Below are 16,160 nucleotides of genomic sequence, written 5' to 3' on the forward strand. Positions count from 1 at the left end.
GCTCAGAATTGTCAATGGCTGTCAATTTTCATCATCAAGCCTCAAACACGTGGCCCGGTTCTGACTGCGCCCATGGTGTGCTGATGCCTCGGCTGGCCCCAGGATGCACCATTCTCATCGCCACCTTCCTGCTTTGTCTCCGGCTGCTGCTCTCCCTTCTCCCTTCATCTCACCCTCCTGGCCTTTCAGAACCTCTTCTAGTCTCATCGCCATAAAACCGACCTCCATCAGGCCAATCCTCACTGGTAAACTTGTAAGATTTAAACATTTAACTCACAGCCTGCGGCACTGTCCATCTGACATGACCTAATGGAGACTCCAGAGAACTGACGAGTGAAGTCATGATCAACTGGTCACGCAGTTTTGCCGAGGGTTGGCCCTGTAACTGAACCATACACTCTTAACTGTGCCCCCTAACAGGACTGTAGCTTCCCAGATCTGATACAGAGTTCCTCACACAGATCATGTTCAACAAATCTCCTTAAACAGCTGACTAAAAGGGCTATACTTTATTTCTGTACGTCTTGAAGGGATTCATAAGGAGGGAACTCTATGAGAAGAAGCAGCAGTCAGTCTTTAAAGGAAGAGTCTTTAAAGCAATACTTCATTGCAGTATTTGCAATGAAGAGTCATTAGTAAATGGCACTCCAAGCAGCTTGCCAAAAGGGCAGATTAATTCTAAAGGGCAGATTCCAAATCAGATGATGCAAATCAAAGTCCTGGCCATTCCTCTGCGTCACCTCCTGCTCTAAGGGCAAGCACCCGGTGGAGGCAGACAGCCTCCCCAGTCCAACCCACAGAAGCACGTAAGAGCTCCGGGGGGCATCTTTCTAATGTATCAAGGGCACTGGGTCACAGGGCTGGAGACTGGAATAGAAACTGAAAAAGTCCAAGTGGAGGACTTTTTATTATCTTTAGTCATCCACGGGATTTAATCCATTCCTAGAAGACAGCAATCATCAGGTTGATGGGATATATATAACTGCAAGACCAGATCCATAATTGTAAGGCTCTGGGGCCTGAAAGTCATAACTACAGTGAGAGAATTTTCGTAAGAGTGACTTCTGGCAGTCCTCTTGCAAAGCTGCATTTTGAACCAGAATAGCTGAAATGCAGATACCAGAATGTCTCCCAGACAAATCTTCCATTTAAAAGTACCAAAGTACCAATTCACTGCTATCATTTAAAAAAAAAAAAAAGGTATCCACCTGTACTTAAAAGCCAACTATCCTTGTGAGTACCAAAGCGTGCGTGCACAGCCTCAGTGAGCCAGAACCGCCCTAGCCCAGCAGAGCCCTGTGCCAGAGCAGAACGTGACTCAAGGGGAGGATTCCTTGCATTCTGGTTGCAAATAGATCAGCTGGGCAGATGGAGATGTGGTGAGAGTTAATGGGGTAAGTGTCCTTGAGCTAGATCCACTCTGGAGTTTTAGTACCCTTTTCATCCTACCATAATTAATTCATAATAAATCCTAGGTTTTTGTTAGGATAATTTTCAAAAGTAAACATGTGACATGGCACCTTCCAGTGACTCAGTTATTCGGTAACAATATAGTTGAGAAGCAGAAAATAGAAGTTCCTGGCAGTCAAAACTAAGTCGCCCAGTCCAGACTAGTCTGAACATTAGACCACTACCATTAGAAAAAAATCCTCAGACCCTCCCTCAGCACTTGCTTGTTCTTAATCTACGCATAATTAAGATCAATTGTCTAGTTTCTAAATTCACAATAGTCTGGAAACAGAAAATGACAAGGGAAAGGTACAACATCTAAGAGTAGAAGCATTAACAGCAAAAGAAGAAGAAAAAAAGGCATAACTCTCAAAAGCCACTAGAACGTAACACTGCAGTTGCCTGAAGGCGTTTAGTACAGGGACACAGAACGTGACATTCTCACAGGCTTGGAGGCAACATCGCCACCTCCTGCAGGTTGTCACAGTTATTGTAATCTTGGATTAAATACATTCTAATTCTTCTCTGTCACCTTCTTTTGTCTTAAATGGGTTTTGTTGATGCTATTTTATTATTTTTATTTGGTTCTGCTGGATGGTTTCAGGGGGTCTTTTCCTCCCTCACTGGGTCTCTATTTCTTCTATCAAGCAGGGTCTGTTCCTTAATCCATAAGAAGTCAGCTTTAGGCTTTTGCAACCCATTCGTTACCTCTTTATTAGATCTATTTCTGACAGCAAGTGATCATCTTTTGAACGTGATTATATTTTTTCCCCTAATTTCATTGACCTATTTAATTCTTTAATTTTTAGTGTGACCGCTCTTAGCTGGCTACAGTTTCAGTACAATTTCCCTGAGTTACCAACATTGCCAGGAATTACTCACCTCCTAACTGCAACAGTGACACAAACGCCCCCACAACTGGTAGCTCGGCTACATTTTTATTATGACACAAAAGGAAAGGAAAGGCTATAATAAGTTTCCTCATATAAATGCCTCAGAGGCTAAAAGTGGCAATCTATGTTCTATGACAGACAGCAACTGAGTTTCTCAGATTTTCAGAGAAGTTAATACCATCGCTCACTATAGCCTACCATTTGTGCATTCACTCATTCACTTCAACTGATATTTAATGAATGAGGGCCCGGGTTTCAGTGGGAAAATGGCAGTGAACAGAACGGATGATTCCTACCCTCGTGGAGTTTACAGTTTACTGAGGCAGGCTCACAGCATCAGCAATTCTGTGTGTGTGTGTGCACGCACACACAGTATATTAGATTGCAATACGTTCTAAAAGAAAAAGGGAAAATTAAACCTAGAGCGTGAATAGAAGAACCTGCTCTTCTCGGCACAGAGGTGCCCAGGTGGTACAGCCTCCTTCATGGAGTATGGGATCGGAGAAAGGGGTCATCTTGGCCTGGTCTTCAGCATCTTACAAAGACAGACAAGCAAAGTGCCAGTTTGTCAAAACACTCAATGCTTTTTCTGATGTTTTCATGACTGGAATCAGACTGAACATTTGAAATAAAAAGTGGTTTCCTGTTTTTTTTTTTTTTTTTTTTTTTGAAGTACCCAGGGATGGTAAGTGGTAACTGTTCAAAGTAGGTACTCCTCTTAGAGATGGAGGCCCATTCAAACAACTTGACTTCGAGAGATCCATGCAGCCTTGTCTCTCAACACAGGAATAACTAATTCGATCTGTGTCCCCAGTTGGATGTTAGTTATTCTTTCTGCCAGTTCTCGGTGCCTCATTCATTTAGTAGATTCTGAGAGCAATCCCTTAAGTAACTAAGAGCTGGATCCTTCCTTAGGGCCATGCTTTCTCCCACAATCCCCCTCTCCCTGTAGGTCTTATTTTGTTTACTGGAATTATGAGAACATTTCATAAAATACAACAAACCAAGGATGATGCAGCTACCGTGAGAACATGTCACACTGTGTATAGAACAATAATAAATTGTCCACTAAAGCATTTATGAGGGTGCTTTAGAGTTGGCTTTTTAAAGGTAGTGCAAATACTCAAAATGACCAGAAATCCCAAAGGTCATGCAAAGTAAATTAGGATGAAAAGAAAAAACCCTCCAAGTATGAATTATGTTCCTCCAAAGAATGTTGCTAAGAAAGAGAAAATGTTGAGATGAGAAGAAATAATTACTTTGAGCAACAGAAAAACAAGTCTTAAGAGATGGATGATTCCTGAATAATATTATATATTTCAAAGTAGGCCAAGAAGAGACTGCTAGGTCAAAATACTCCAAAATAATTTTTGCCTTGGAAGAAAAATAAATTCAATGACATGTTAAGTTCTGTGTAATTAATTTCCATCAAATTCTAATAATGTAAAATGTTTCTCCCATTTTTGTTAATTAAATAAATTCCTCCTTTATCTCACACTATTTAGTTCTCTTCATTCTATAGTTCTCAAACTGTGTCCCTTCAGGTTTCAGGGTTCACAACATATCTCAAGGATAGGTCATATCTTTGATCCTCAAAAATAATCCTAGAAGGCCTAACACTCTCCCTTTTACAGATAAGATCATGTAGGTTCAGAGAGGTTAAGTGATTTGCCCAAGGTCACAGAGAGGTTGACTCAGGATCTGAGCCCATGTCTACTTGAGAACGTATTTTCTGAGCACCCCTATCACTCGGTTTTTTAAAACAAATCAGTCGCAAGTGATGAAAACTGAATACAGTAAGCCCCCTTACCCACGAGTGTTTCCCCTGGCGTAAGCTGCTTTGGGTACATCACGGGATGACAAAATAAAACATTAATGTTGCAATTTGGAGACCAAGTCTTCCTCTAGATTAGTATAGTTGATTATTTTCTAGAAAGACACAACCTCTAGCCCTGGGGGTCCCTCCTGCCAAGCTGTCTTCCCTCTTTACCTTGAGCACAGCTTTTAACCATTAGAGGGGTCTGAGAAAGGCTAGGAATACAAAAAACCATCAAGAATGAAGGATTCATAAAAATCCATGAAATGTGACTAATGACACGCCTTAGAAAGGTCTAGAGGCTATTCTTCCCAAATGATATAACCTTTAACAGGTTGTTATCCTAAGAAGCAGCAAGTGAACTTGAAGGCACAGTTCTCTGTGTTTACCTCAATCTGCAGCCTCTCAAAACCTTTGTCTTTGTCTTTGGTCGCCCAAAGACGGAATACCCTGGGGAGAGTGAAGTAGTTCAATAAACAGAGAGTAAGCATCAAGGCACAGCCCTGTTTTCTTCCCCTCCTCCTTTGCCTTCCAGTATTTTATCTTAGAGAAATGACAGTAACACTTCAGTGATTTCCTTTATAAATGTCTGTCATCTGCTAAGATGCAATTACATGGACTTTCCCTCGATTTTCAAAGTAACTACTGTCATCAGAGCCTGAAAGAATGTTTGCCAAGATCTATGAGCAAAGGAAGATGAGGTTACACTGACATTTCAAGGTCCTTTCTCACCAAAAGGAGATCGAATAACCTGCTAGAGGCAGGACAAGCCTGAATTTCAACTTCCTTCTCCGGGACAGAACTGACAAACTGCTTTCATTCCTGCGGTGCTCACTGCCTGTCCTCCCCCCCCTTCCTCCCATGTTCTCCTTTCTATTTTCTTCCAATTCTGGCTCATTTTATGGAGCAAAATCTCATTAATTGAAAATTCATTAATTCAAAATTTGTGATAAATTGTACAAGCCCTTGCATTTTTTTTTAACATTAGCTTTGAACAAGATTTGCTAATTTTCCTAGTGTATCAGTGGTGCTCAGAAACTCTGCACACCAGATCCACCTGGAAGGCTGGGCCCCACCTGATTCAGTGGGTCAGGGGTGGGGCTCGGCAATTTGCATTTCAAACCAATTCCCAGGTTACACCAGTGCTGCTGGCCCCGGGGACCATATGCTGAGGTTTCTAAGGAAAGCAAAGGGGACGGATTAATCCAGCTGATAAAATTGTTTTTATTTCCTTTTGCCCATAGCAAAAAGGATGTGCTTCCTTAACTCCGACCAAGTCATTTCTCCGGAGGCAAAACAGAGAAAGAGCACTGAGTGGGGAGTCAGAGGTCAAGGTCCTAGCATGGCTCTGCGTGACCCTGAGGGATGAACTTACACAGCTGGGCTTCGGTTTCCTTACCTGTCATTCTTAAAGAGGCTAGGCCATCTTGCCTTTCCTAGCTCCAGGAGTCTGTGACTATCTAACAGTATGCACTGAAAATGCATAAAAACGTCACTTATTCAAAATTTTCATGATTCGAATATTTAGTAACTAACACTTGCCTTCCCTTGAATTAACATGAACCAGTGAAATTTTATGGTCTGTCCTCTCTCTAAAGGAGAGCTTCACAGGTAATCCTGACCCCTCCAGTTCTGCCTCCATTTCTTCTCTGCTTTCACTCACCTGTCTGAGACCGGTGACCCCCTCCAGCACAGGTGAACACAAGAGGAAACCTGTCTTTATTCCTAGCTGTAAACTCAGGACTTGCATCAACATTTTTTTTTTTTTCCAATTATGTCCTGAGAGTCTGCCTTTCCCCAAAATGCTGTACTAGGCCTAGAAGGGCAGAGGCATCATCTCTGTTCCGGGCCACTAATTAGCCAGACTTCCTGGAAGAGATGGCATTTGATCCAAGTCTTAAAGGACAGGTAGGATTCAGAGAGGCAGAGATGAGGAATGGGAGCCGAGGCGAGAGCATAGCACAGTGGGTGAGTGGAGGCATCTCCTGGGCCTCTCCTCCCCCCTTCTCCCCTCGCCCTCCCCCACACATCCCATCCCAGCACATGTGCTCAGACTTTGTCTTCCCCAAGGAACTGCAAAGTCCCAGAGACCAGGATGACATCCTGTCTTTATCCCAAACACTTAGCACAATGCCTGCCATACGTAACTTAAAAACTGTGCTTACTTAATCGAACTGAACCCATCTGATTCCACAGTACAGTCTTGGTGTGAATGAGATCATTGAACAAGTATAGATATGAAAAATGTCAGCTCCTAAGCCCCATAAAATGTAGGTTTTAATTCTTATTATTAGAACTAAGGTCTTGGATGACAAGCCAACACGTTTGGATTTTAGCTGGGGGCAGCAAGATTATGAGAAGACTGATGATCTAATATTGCTGTGTAGGCTGGGCTAAAAAAACCGGCTATTTGAGGGACAATATGAGTTAAAGACCACTGTACCTACCATGAGAAAAAGAGTGAAGGTGGGAACCTGGATGGGGCCCATCAGAACAGAAAGGAAGGTCCTACATCTTACAGAGATGATCTGAAATCCTGTCAAATCACACTTTCTCAATAAGGAAAACATGCAAGGTATGTTTCCTGGCGAGGTTTTGTAATGATTAAGGTGTTTAAGGAACTTTTTTAGAATACTGACTCAAGAAGCTTTCTCAAAATTCCCTCCCTGTGGCAGGGCATTGGTCAGAGTTACTATACCCAAGCACTGAAAACTGTTGGCTATTTATTCTTGGACCAACAGAGTGGTTCCCAACCTCCTAGTACAAGAACAGAAATGACTTCAGCAGAGTGGCAGAGAGGGAACTGTACCTTGCCCTATGCCCAAGTTCATCAAATTTTCAAAACATTCAAGCTCATATCCATTTGCAAGAAACAAGGGGACTATAGGAACAAGTGAAATGTAACTCTAAGAAAGCAAAAGAAAGAATCCAGAATTAGGTCCATTTTATAATAAAACTGCACTAATTTCTATAAAGAGTGGAAGAGAGAAAAATGGGTAGGATGATTAAGGGAGACTTAGGAGACAGAACAACCAAAAGTAATGTGTGGACCTTGTTCGAAACTTGATTTGAGGAAACCAACTGTTAAAAGACATTTTTAAAAAAATAACAAAGCAATTTGAATATGAACTGAGTATTAGGTAATATCAAAGAATCATGGTTAATTTTGTTAGGAATGATAACATCATTGTATCTGTATCTTCTAGAATGTATACTGATTAGATGTAGTTCAGTGAAATGATGCCTATAATTGATTCAAACTACTTTAAGAGAAAACAGGTATAAATGAAGTAAACATGACTGAATCTTGATAACTATCGAATCTGAGTGACGGCAATGTGTTGTATATTGTATTATTCTTTCTCCTGTGTTTGAAAAATTTCGTAATAATATATAAGGCAGTGTCAGGTTGATCAGTCAATGGAAGAGCACGTGAATTTAGGAGAGCATTCATTAATTTGCTCATTGAATTGGTCACCAAATGTTTACCAGAGGCCCACTCTACTGTGCCAGCGACGGGGGGTGGGAGGAGACAGGTGTGACTCCGGTTCTCACCCAGCTGATGGTATGCGGGGGAGACAGGTGTTAGGTAATAAACACACCCAGAAACATGATCATGGAAGTCCTATGGGTGCTGCTGCAAGAGGGAGACGGGAGCAGACTCACAGACACAGAGAACAAACTTACGGTTACCAAAGGGGAAAAGGGGGGAGGGATAAGCCAGGAACTTGGGATTAACAGATACACATGACTACGCACACAACAGACACACAGCAAGGACCTGCTGTACAGCACAGGGAACTATATTCAGTATCTTGTAATAACCTATAATGGAAAAGAATCTGAATCACCCTGTTGCACACTTGAAACGCTAAACCAACCATACTTCAGGTTTTAAAAAATTCTAAAAAAAAAAAACACCAAAAAACAAAGAGAAACGGGGGTGGGTACATATCTGTGATCGAGGGGTCAGGGCAGGACTGTCTGGGATGGTGACATTGACGTTGGGATCTAGAAATAACTGATGATAGATACAGTCAGAGGAGGCTTCAAGGCAGAAGAGGATGAGGGCAAAGTGGGGGAAAGAGGACACTGCATCGGGGCTCACTAGGTCACTTCCTTCTGGTTTTATTAGAGGCTCTCTGTCTGGACGCTCTTTGGCACCTCCCTCTGCCCAGAGCCTCCAACCCCCTTCACTGGCTTTCCCCTCCTGCAGAGCACTGGCCACCTTGATGTGTGAGGGCATATTTTGTATTTGTTTTCTGTCTGCAACAAGGGCAACAAATTTGTTTAATTCCTCGTATACCCTCACTTTCTAGCTTAATACCCACGACTCAATAAGTATTTGCTGCATTAAGGATGAAGAAAGCATTAAGATACATTGGGGCATGAACTGTCTCTGGCTTAGAAACCCTACACTCAACCTAAGACTGACATCAGGTCTACTGAGAGAGCTCTTCCTGCAGCCAAGACAAAGCACCAAAATGCCCAGGAGCGGAATATTATAACAAGGACGACAGAGCATCATTTCAGGACGGAACTTGACTAATGGTGTGTTGAGAACACCTGGCTTAGGAAATCTTTACAGCAGAGCTTGTCGAAGTGCAGGTTGTGACCCGTTACTCGATCATGAAACCAACTGAGTGGGTGCCTACCATGATGCCTGCGATGAAACAAAACAGAAAACCATCGAAGTGAAAACAGCAGTGTGATGGCTGCTGGCACAGCGGGGGAAGTGCTGCTTCATGAAACTTTTGTTTCCAGTCTCTGTGCCGACAGAGATGTGTCTGTGTGCGCGTGTGCTTGTGCGTGCACTCATGGGCGGGGTCACAATGCAAGACGTGTTTCTCACTGTGGGTTGTGGGCAGGGAAGTGCTAGAGGCTGTGGGAACAGGAGTCGTTTGTAGGCTGTTGTCTGAGCGTGAGACTCAGGCCCACCCAAAACGACAAACCCAGCTTCTTGAGCTATTTTATTAGAACCATATTTAAGCCAGAAGCAAGGGTAAGTGAACAGAAGCTTTGGCAGCTGCAATAGTGAGTGCGTTACACAGGCACCCAACTGGAAGGGCCAGCAAAGACAGGTCGCCTGGATGCACAGGGAAGGCCACCAGAGCAGTGCCAGATGCTGCTCTATATTGACGTTAAAGGTCACGAATCAGAGTTTTAGCTGTTCCCCTCTAGGGTCCCCCTGCAGACGACATGATGGAAGGAGTGACTTGAAAAAGAGTCTAATCTGACATATGCCTTTGTTAATATAGTATGTATTATATCATGAAATAATATACATATACACCAGTACAATATGCATTACAAGATGAATTCTACTATAAAATATATACATAGACATCTGTATACAATAATATACATTTATAATATAGAAGCTATGCATATGCATGTATGCAAACTGTATGGGGAGGAAAGGACTTCCAATGCAGGGTACACAACAGAAACTAGAAATATCTGTTGATGAACTGACTAAGTGAAATCCTTTATAGTCTGATTAGTTTTTGATTTTTGTCAAGATCAAAATATTTATTAAATTCATATGTGCTTATTTATTTGGATGCCAGCTCATTTAATAAAAAAAATTTAGGTTTTATTAAATTTCAAATAGCTATGAAACTGTACAATGACTCTGTAAAATTCACTTGATATGTGCTTATCAGAAGTTTATCATCTAAAGCAATGATGAGTCTACCAATTCACAGAAACATATTATGAGCAAGAAAGGCAATGAGTTAAAGGGAAGCTGGGGCGGCTACCAGACCATGGGAGTGGTCTATTCAGCTGAAACATAGTAAGGGTCAGTAACACTTCTAAGAGATATAAAACAAAAAAATATTAAGATATACAAGATCTTGTGGTATCCCATAGTGAAAAAAAAAATGTGACAATGAATATAGGCATGTTCCTGTATAACTGAAAAATTGTGCTCTATAGTGGAATTTGATACAACATTGTAAAATAACTATAACTCAATAAAAAAGTTTAAAAAAAAAGAATTTCACATAAGTCCTATTATGATGCAACATTTTTTCCAAGTGCATAAAACGGTAAGTTTTGTCTTTTAACTAGTATGCTCATAATACATTAAAAAAAAAAAACAAAAAAAACTCTTGAGGAAAAAAAGTTCCCTAATACATATCCCATTTTATAAACCAAAAAGTAAGAGGTAAATTAATGACTAATAGAGATTTTATTCCTAGAAACGGAATGGTATTATATGTAAACACCTAATAGATTCATTAGAGACAGTACAGTAGAATAATTAACAAATAATTAAATCTCCCAAACCATTAATAAACAAAATGTTTCTCCTCTATTAGAGTAATATGTTGTGCCTTTACAAATTACAAATTAACTTTTCCTCTACCTACATTAAATAGAAAGTTAAACAGTCGATAGCCAGGATGCATGTAATTAACTCTGTGTCATGGAAGTTTCCTCTCATTTATTTTTTGGAACTCTTGTACAATATTGCTTACAAGGTTATGCGAGAACTAAAGTAATCAGGCTATTACTTGGATAAAGAAAAAGCAGCGGCATGCAATTTGGACCCATTTAACGCTGGTTAACATATGGTATCCTGTTTTTTAGTTCATAAACAAAAAAAGAGAAATATTTTATTTTTTAAATGTTGGAGAAGGCTAGGCCAAAAGCAAAGGGAAATCTGCTTTAGGCCTATTTCAGTGTTTAAAACAAAACAAATAAGGACACTTACATCAATATTTAGAAGAAATCAAGCACAAACCCTACCTCTGCTGTAACAGCAAATGCACTGGTATTAACTGTTCTCCAAATACGTGGCAGCAACTTTTACAGAGGAGCAATTTCATAAAGCAGATAGTCACATCGACTCTTTCACTGAAACGTCAGTGCACAGCAACATTCCACAGGCTCGTCAACAAAAATAACCAACTCTTAACCTCGGAAATATCGCAATCCTGAGCAGAAAGCCTACAGGGCGTTACTCCTGTGTCTCAACAGTGACAGTATAAGCCGCCCCCTGCCTGGAGACACAGCTGCTCCTCCCACCCCCATCCACCGAAACCCTAAGGAGAATCCCCGTCCACTCGGCGTCTAATAACCCACTCCCCGCTCCGCACAATTAACAGTCTTCATACCTACCCAGCCCTTTTATGAAGCTGATCACACAGGACCGTCTCCAACAAGCTGCTGTAATCTCCATGGGCCTGAAAAGGAACCCACACTCCCAGTCTGGGACGGTTACACAGACTAGGTTCCAAAGCAGAACAGAAGGCTGGACTCCATGATCCCGCGGCTCTCTGCCACCATCAAGTGTCTCGGCCACAAGGTAGGGCTCTTTTTTATTTCTGGCCCAAGGTGTATTTTTAGCCAGGTGCTAAAGACCTACAGTAGAAGACAAACTAAAACAGGCCTTCCGTCCGGGGCAGGCCGACCATACCAATGGGACAATTTTTAGCTGCACAGTAAGACAGTGACCTACAAGTCGCAGAGAGCCCGTGTGTCTATATTTAACCACAAGAACATACTATGCGGACAGATTAGCACTCCAGGAACATGAGCCTGACCCCACAGCTCGCACAAACGGTCCACGCATACCGAGTCCACACGCGACCCACAGATCCGACCCACCGGGCCGCAGCTGGGTCCCCGTGGCCAAAGAGAGACAAGAGCAAAGATAACACAAGGTGGGTGATGAACCGTTGCTTTGGGAACTAGGCGCTCTTGGCCCCAAGTACAAACAGCTTTAAACAGCTTAAGTTCTTACAGACAAAACCCACAGCAGAGAATCCCTATCTGAAGCCAAGAGTCAGTGAGAAACTATACACCCTCATGGAAAACGGAACACGGAACATCTGTTCACATAACTAGTAAAGCGAAGTGATTGGGTTTAAATGTAAAGCTATGTTGTTTAAAAGACACAGCCTAAATCGACTTGTTAAAAATTTAATTTCTAAGACCAAGAAGGAGCCAATATTGGCGACTATTAAGGGCTCCACCTTAAAAAGAAAACAGATCCAGGCCAGTGAGGAGACAGAAGGAAAACGCAAAGTTACTTAAAAATAAAACGGGAAGTGTAACCAACTGATTTTCCAGTGGGCATTATTCCTGACAGAAGAATTTTATGAGGGTCAGTGAAAATCTATTTCTTCACTAACACAGCTGTGAAGAGCACAAACCCAAGGCGTTTTCTATTCTTGACTTATTCGGGGTAACTGAAGGTTTTCTCCAGCAATATAGGTTGGAATTACAAAACAGCACAGTGTGGGGAACTGACTGATGAACTACAGCATTTCACAGGAAGGAGAAAAATGTCCAGATTACCACAATGAACACCCTGAGTGTTTCAGGCAAGATGTCCCCATGGTTGTCTTGCACATTCAGGGATTATAAATGCCTTTTTTTTTTTTTTAAGAGTTGACTGAGGTGCATATGTGGCATTTGGTTTATGTTTTACTAAAAGGGGTCAAAACAGTTATAACCCAATAGTGTGCCTAGGGAGGGATGTGTTTTGAGGAATAAGAATTCTTCAATTCTCCTCTTTCTGGATCTAAACTGTAATCAAGACTCGACTGCAAATTTACACTTTGTCAGCTTCGAGTCTCTGGTGCTATTATTAGACCAACCTTTCAAATGATGTGACTGTCATTCAATTAAGAGCATTTCTTAAAAGAGCCTCATAGAAATAAGAAAAAAAGTATTTGTCATTTTGTTTTTTCTCTCTTTTTTACAGATACCAATCATCAGACAACATTTGGGAAATGCCAGGGAGAAAGAAGTAGAAAAAGGAACTAACATTAGTGAGACATGGACCTGGATTCAGGTACTCTGCCAGGCACTTTTCATAAATTATTTCATTCAGTCCTCAAAGCAACCTTATAAGGCAGGCATTACCAACACCATTTTAGAATCGATAGAAAGGATTATAATTAAGATTGCCCGAGGTCATTCAAACACAGAGTTGTCAGACTCCAGAGTCACCACATTTATTAGCTTTTATTCTAGTACTTTCCTTACTATGAATTAGAACTTCTAAACAATGGTAACCTTCGAGTATTTGTTTTTGTATACATTTAGGAGTAGTCCCCAAATAACCTACTTTTTCACATGTCCAAAACTCCTTTGAATTCCAAAGAGTGTAGTCTCCTTTGATATCCTCCAGGGTCTATTCATCCTCCTGTGGTAGCCTGGCCCTTGCTGGTTTGGGGAGCATTCTAAGGGCATGAACCACACTGTTCTCATCTTTGGAGGCTTAGTAAAGTTGAATTAATAAATAATAGAAGAGGTCTTTTAGAGTCAAAACAGATGGCTCAAAGTCCACCCATTAAAGCTCAGAGTCTTTATTACTAAGAGTTCCCACCTTACCTGACCCATCTCCATTATTAAATGGAAATGTTTTGACACTTTAAGGGTTAAGCTTCATGACTGGGAGAAATTTACTCAGAGATCATTTGTTCCCCAATGATGCTAAAGAAATGGCATGCATTTTCAACTACATTAATGTAATCTAAATTTAATAAAAAAACAAGCTGGATCCCTGGCATGTTTAATTGATAGTTCCATAATAACCCTCAAATATTAATTGAACGATGACTTTAAAGTTGATGCTTTTTATTGCTTTAACAGTTAATCTAATATTCATGAAAATTTCCTTTCTGTTTCTGTTGGGGCCTGCTGGCATGACTGCAAATATTTTTAAGCGTAAGTGAAAGTCCAAACCGGTTGCTTCCACCTTCACAAGCTTACAAGTTGCAAGGACATTCCTGAGTGTGTCTAGTCAACCTCATTGCTTTAAGAAAGACTGTTCTTAGGTTCCTGACTGATTGATACTACTTCACTAGCATGAAGGTTAGATCACGTAACCGCTCTGATTAAATGTAGCCTACTAGCTTTATGCACCTTCCTTATCGTGCAGTCAGTCTACTCTATTACACTATGGGAAGCAAGAAATATCCTACAGACACCAACTCAAGAAATTTTTCCAGCTTGAAGAAAAGATCAGCATTTAAAATGATCATTTTTTTTTCTTTTCAAGAAGAAAGAAAAAAAGAAAAAAATTTTTAATTAAAAAAATTTTAAAGAACAAAATAATTATGTTTAACATTACTTGTATCAGTCAAAACCCTAAAGTGATAAGAAACTCAATCTGATAATGATTCTTTTTTTCCCCCACCATTGGTCTTAAAAACCCAACACTTCTCACTGAGGCTTTAGAACCAGTATATGACATATTTAATGAAATATTTCAGTAATAAAATGTTATCTTTTATTTGCATAATCACATGCACATTAGTCTTCCTAGAAATTTAGTAAATACAAGTGTTAAAATATTGCCACAGAAATACAGCAGTTAACCACAGATACCAGTGCTAAGAGGATTACAACTTTTCACAATTTTTCCACGATACAACATACTACAGAATATATTCATTCACTTGTATTAACAGATCTTTCAGATTTGAGGTGGTCCTAGGATAGGAACCACATTAAGTACGACATAAGCAAACGTCACCTGCAGTCCTGCCCCTTCCCCGTGGAAACTATAAGGTCAGAGAACCTATAAAAGACATTGTGGCATGATGCTTGGAAGTAGCGGCTATCAAACAGCCTTCCAGTTGTAGGTAGCAATTGCCAAGAATGTCATTACCTAAAGACATATGCAACAAACAAATGCAACCCGAACAATTTTACTAGGAAGGCCTCTAGGACAATCCTGGTTTGTTCTGGCACAGGGTGCTCTGGAAGCCAGCCACCGTGAAAGCAGTGTTCTACCAACAGGTGTGCAATACTTGCTATGCACAGACTGTCTGACCTACACAGAGGCCCTCCTGAAACCTCTATGCCTCAGCCATTTTCTTGTAAATTACCAGGTGCACTTAAGCCCAGCCTTGGAGAGGAAAATCAGAAGGGACTCTATGCTAATAAGAAGCTAATAAGACATGGGTTGGAATACTCTGAATGCTTTTTCTCCAAAAACGTTTCTCTGATGATTAATCAGCTTAAAAACACTCCCAGTTCCACCACTATAAATGCAACCTCCAACTGGATCTGTCCCTAGCCTATAGTCTTTTAATTACAGGATATTGGAGGAACACTGCACTGATCCCATTTCTTGAGTTTATCTCATTCATTCTGGGGCAAGGGGCCTGACAAAAGCCTTGAGTTTACCCAAAGCTGGGGAGCTCTATAAAAAGTACAAATTCCAATACAACTTTCACAAACTTCTGGTGAGACTGGAATCTTTTTTAAAGGCTCCCTAAGTAAGTCTGATGTGTGGCCAGGCTTGGAGGCTACCGGTGGCCTCTGGGAATATTTAATAATAAATGATAATTGAGAATCTTGTAAACTGTCTCCCTAGGCAGGGGAATGCATAGGAGAGTTAAAAATAGTTACCATCTTGAACAGAGCTGTCAAGCTTATAACCTCATACTTACAACTTTAAACATAATGAAGAATCAGGAAGGAAACAAACAAAAACCAAAACCCAAAAAACTTGGGGTTTACTTATGTTGTCCTTAATTTGTTTCTTACTTTAAAACAGTCTCATAGGTTCTTTGCCCAAAGAAATGTCACAAAATCCAAGTACTTTATACAGAGACTAATGCAAGTTCTCACTCCAAGTCTAACTTTTATTTACATAGAATTCAAGCAGGTTTACTTACTCAGTTCTTAAACTCTTGGCAAACTGGATGCAGAAAAAAGGCAAGATGTAACAAATGATCACTTGATAGATGCAAAGATTCTAAAAAGCATTCACACAATTAATGACAATGCCAACAAAGGCAGGGCAATGCCATTTAGTTTCGAGTAAACCTCCTGGAAACACTAAACAGTCCTTGGGGACATTTCCGAATAGCTGCCCAGAACAAAAGAGGGGGCGTGTTCAAGATGACACTGCATCCATAGTAAAGGGTGGGAACTTCTGAAAGATTATTATATTTTCATCCAAAACATCTAAATACTTAAAACTTGACAAATGGAAGCGCAAGTAGGCACAGTTAAAATGAATATAAACA

At 40.7% G+C, this 16,160-nt stretch overlaps 2 protein-coding genes across 8 annotated transcripts in view; one reads left to right on the forward strand and one right to left on the reverse strand.

Moving 5' to 3' along the window:
- The window catches only part of FRY (FRY microtubule binding protein), a 361,507-nt gene that overhangs the window by 169,623 nt on the left and 175,724 nt on the right, over nt 1-16,160 (reverse strand). The window contains exon 1 of one of the 5 annotated variants that reach the window (XM_064493225.1): nt 10,915-11,052. The exons of the other annotated variants lie outside the window; for them this stretch is intronic. The gene's annotated coding sequence lies outside the window, so the exon portion shown is untranslated. Of the gene's footprint in view, nt 1-10,914; nt 11,053-16,160 lie in introns of those variants that run through there. 5 annotated transcript variants of the gene reach the window in all.
- LOC116157171 (uncharacterized) overlaps nt 11,181-16,160 on the forward strand; it is a 56,580-nt gene continuing 51,600 nt past the window's right edge. Inside the window, exons 1-2 of one of the 3 annotated variants that reach the window (XR_010383654.1) lie at nt 11,181-11,473; nt 12,878-12,967. The gene's annotated coding sequence lies outside the window, so the exon portion shown is untranslated. The remainder of the gene's footprint in view (nt 11,474-12,877; nt 12,968-16,160) is intronic. The other 2 variants (XR_010383655.1, XR_010383656.1) reach the window with 2 other exon arrangements.

This window comes from Camelus dromedarius, chromosome 13 (assembly GCF_036321535.1).
Source record: "Camelus dromedarius isolate mCamDro1 chromosome 13, mCamDro1.pat, whole genome shotgun sequence".
Classification (NCBI taxonomy): Eukaryota; Metazoa; Chordata; class Mammalia; order Artiodactyla; family Camelidae; genus Camelus; species Camelus dromedarius.